This window comes from Triticum dicoccoides, unplaced genomic scaffold, assembly GCF_002162155.2.
Source record: "Triticum dicoccoides isolate Atlit2015 ecotype Zavitan unplaced genomic scaffold, WEW_v2.0 scaffold20519, whole genome shotgun sequence".
Taxonomy (NCBI): Eukaryota; Viridiplantae; Streptophyta; class Magnoliopsida; order Poales; family Poaceae; genus Triticum; species Triticum dicoccoides.
Genome location: NW_021235939.1, coordinates 54,805 through 59,371, shown reverse-complemented (window position 1 = coordinate 59,371; position 4,567 = coordinate 54,805).

Sequence of the window (4,567 nt, the reverse complement as noted above, 5' to 3'; positions counted from 1 at the left end):
ATAGATGAGTAACTTGCATAGTTCATAAAATCTAAAGCCAAAAAATTAGCACAAGAAGTAGAAGGCATGAAAATATTGCAACTCAGTTTGCACATATAAGTGAAGCTCTTATTCATTTCAAAAGATTGACAAAACCATCCCAACATTGGTGAATAAACCTTACTTGCATCAAATTTACATGCTACAACATGCTTAAATACGCAAACATGCAATAAGTCATTCAACACAGAATCATCACCAAGATTAGAGGTCATATCAAAATGATTAAACATTGGTTCTTTTGCATCAATAGTTAATTCAATGGGTGCACTCAAAATTGTTGGTATTTCAGTTGTTTGATCACATGGCAAAGTCAAATTATCAACGTAGTCCTCTAAAATAGGTGGTGTGATCAAAGTAGTGGGTAGCTCATCAGATGGTGCATTCAAATTGACAAGGCATTCATCATTCTCATGTAGAGATGGAAGATCAGTACCTTTGTCATTACCTCTTATGATCAACTCAGATGATGTAGCCACTCTCAGGGGCGATGTGTCACATGGTGGAGGTGATGTAGTCCTGACAACAACGGATGTGGTTGTCATAGTATGCCTAGTAGTTGAAGGAACAATCATATCAACTCTTGGAATGTGCACCGTGCGCTTGTTCTCCTCGTGGCCAACACGTCGTTTTATTTCCTGTTCAGCTTTGCAAGCAAGATGAAACAAATGGTCCATAGGATAACATTCTTCATGAATTAGTATCTCTTGAATATCACGGTTTAATCCTCCCCAAAATCTATCCATAAAATCATCTTCACTTTCTTCTAAAGAGGAATGCAACAAGGTAGTTTGTAAATCATCATAATATTTTGTTACAGTTTCACTACCTTGTTTTAAGTGTTGCAACTTCTTAATCATGTCACGAGTATAAGAAGCAGGGACGAAAGTATGTCGCATGGCAAGTTTCAAATCATCCCAAGTAGTAGGTATATAATCAGGGTGTAACCGACAATATTCACTCCACCAAACCAAAGCATAACCAGTGAAAGAACCAACCGCAACCTTAACCTTTTTATGTTCATCGAAATTATGGGAAGCAAATATATTTTTTATGTCGAACTCCCATTCAATATATAAAGCAGGTTTAAAACGGCCATTAAATGGTGGTATAGATACATTAACCTGATCATGTGCATTTGGATGTTTGTGCACCTCTCGTGACGGTTGTGGTATTTGCAAAGGTGGTGGCACGTCTCCCACGATCGACAAAGCCCATGAGTTGACTCTGGATCCTGTCATGATTAGTAGAACAAGAAACAAAACCCAAAAATTTTCTGATACCACTTGATAGAGGCGGGGGTGTCCCGATCTTTCGATGAGATGATAACTATCGATTTGGTGGAGATGACTTTGACGATCCGACTACAAACGTGCACGACGTTGCGCCTTAGCAACCGCTAAACCAATCTCCTGAGGTTACTGACGATGCCGGAAGCACGGTCAGCCTGACCACGAAGGTCTATTCCTGCAAGCAATCGAAGAACAAGCAAGAATATGATAAAGCAATCTGAATATTGCAAATATATATGAGGTATTGATAATGGTGGGGATCCGGAAGCGGTCTTGGTCTGGTCGTTGGACACAAACGAAGTACACAAAGTTGCAATGGCTAACTTTTAACTAAACAAATCCCAAGGAAAAGCTACTAGATGGATCTACTTATATAGGAGCAAGGGGTGGCGGCCAAGGAGGTGGGAGGACGTCCCAAGGCAGCCTAAAACTAAATCTAGGTCGTACAAGGCCAATGGGCCCAAGTGGAGGTGATGTAACACCTTTGGACTTGTAGTTTGACTCGGATTCTGCTGCAGCATCAGATTGTTTCGTCCACAACTCAAAGCTCCGGACGAATTTGAAGGTGATTCCAATTGGGTTGGAAAGTGCACGAAATCTAGTTTCCAACATAAAAACAATCACCCAATTCGGAGTCCGTATGAAAAACTTGTGTGCGTTTTGATTTAGGTGTGTCTGTGCAGTCCGAATCTGAATCCAGAACGTGAGAGACTTGGACTCTATCTTCTCTTGGGCCAAAAGTGACGTGAGAGAACTTTTTGGACAGCAAATAAACATCTCTTTCTTCCTTATCTTCATATGTGGATTGTACAAATGTCCCATACACCTGCAATTAGACAAAACACAAAAGTGTGTGAAGTATTTTTGTTCTGGATAACATAAATAGATTATTGAATAGTTTGCACTAGAAATCACCTGACAAATATGCATATATGCAATATTTTTGGTCATATCCAAGGTAGTCATGTCCTCTTGTCCTCATCAAATTTGAAGGTGATTCCAATTGGATTGGAAAGTGCACGAAATCTAGTTTCCAACAAAAAAAGAATCACCCAATTCGGAGTCCGTATGAAAAACTTGTGTGCGTTTTGAGTCAGGTATGTCTGTGCAGTCCGAATCTGAATCCAGAACGTGAGAGACTTGGACTCTATCTTCTCTTGGGCCAAAAGTGACGTGAGAGAACTTTTTGGACAGAAAATAAACATCTATTTCTGCCTTATCTTCATATGTGGATTGTACAAATGTCCCATACACCTGCAATTAGACAAAACACAAAAGTGTGTGAAGTATTTTTGTTCTGGATAACATAAATAGATTATTGAATAGTTTGCACTAGAAATCACCTGACAAATATGCATATATGCAATATTTTTGGTCATATCCAAGGGAGTCATGTCCTCATCATAGTGGAATTGGATTAGGAGGTGTGTTATTACAAGATGGCAAACCTGTTGCATACTTTTCTGAAAAATTGAGTGGGCCTAGTCTGAATTATTCTACTTATGATAAAGAATTATATGCTCTTGTTCGGACTTTAGAAACATGGCAACATTATTTATGGCCCAAAGAATTTGTTATACATTCTGATCATGAATCTTTGAAACATATTAAAAGTCAAGCTAAACTGAATCGTAGACATGCTAAATGGGTTGAATTCATTGAGACTTTCCCTTATGTCATTAAACACAAGAAGGGAAAAGAAAATGTTATTGCTGATGCATTGTCTCGTCGCTATACTATGCTTTCACAACTTGACTTCAAAATATTTGGTTTGGAGACCATCAAAGATCAATATGTGCATGATGCTGATTTTAAAGATGTAATGCAGAATTGTAAAGAAGGAAGAATGTGGAACAAGTTTGTTGTTAACGATGGATTTGTGTTTCGTGCTAACAAGCTATCCATTCCAGCTAGCTCCGTTCGTCTTTTGTTGTTGCAGGAGGCGCATGGAGGAGGATTAATGGGACACTTTGGCGTGAAGAAGACGGAGGACGTACTTGCTACACATTTCTTTTGGCCAAAGATGAGACGGGATGTTGAGCGTTTTATTGCTCGCTGCACTACATGTCAAAAAGCTAAGTCACGACTCAATCCTCATGGTTTATATATGCCTTTGCCTGTACCTAGTGTTCCTTGGGAGGATATATCTATGGACTTTGTTTTAGGTTTACCTCGAACAAAGAAGGGGAGGGATAGCATATTTGTTGTCGTGGATAGATTCTCGAAAATGGCACACTTTATACCATGTCATAAAAGTGATGATGCTGTTAATGTTGCTGATTTGTTCTTTCGTGAAATTATTCGCTTGCATGGTGTGCCAAATACTATTGTTTCAGATCGTGATACTAAATTGCTTAGCCACTTTTGGAGATGTTTATGGGCTAAGTTGGGGACTAAACTGCTTTTTAGTACTACTTGTCACCCCCAAACTGATGGACAAACTGAAGTAGTCAATAGAACGTTGTCTACTATGCTTAGGGCTGTTTTGAAGAATAATAAGAAAATGTGGGAGGAATGCTTGCCTCATATTGAATTTGCTTATAATCGTTCATTGCATTCTACTACTAAGATGTGCCCTTTTGAAGTTGTGTATGGTTTCCTACCTCGTGCACCTATTGATTTGTTGCCTCTTCCATCTTCGGAGAAGGTTAATTTTGATGCTAAACAACGTGCTGAATTGATTTTAAAAATGCATGAGTTAACTAAGGAAAACATTGAGCGCATGAATGCTAAATATAAACTTGCTGGAGATAAGGGTAGAAAACATGTTGTGTTTGCACCTGAAGATCTTGTTTGGTTACATTTGCGTAAGGATAGATTTCCTGATTTGCGCAAATCAAAGCTAATGCCACGTGCTGATGGTCCCTTTAAGGTGTTAGAGAAAATAAATGATAATGCATATAAACTTGAGTTGCCTGCAGATTTTGGGGTTAGTCCCACTTTTAACATTGCAGATTTGAAGCATTATGTGGGTGAGGAAGATGAACTTCCGTCGAGGACGACTTCATTTCAAGAAGGGGAGGATGATGAGGACATCAATACAATTGTTACACCCACAGCCCCTGCTGCTATACATACTGGACAAATTACTAGAGCTCGTGCACGCCAACTAAATTATCAGGTACTTTCGTTTCTTGGTAATGATTCTAATGTTCATGAGAATATGATGCTGCCTAAATTGGATACATTTGTTTTGCTTACAAATGAAGGGCCTAGCTTGGAGAAGGATGAACATT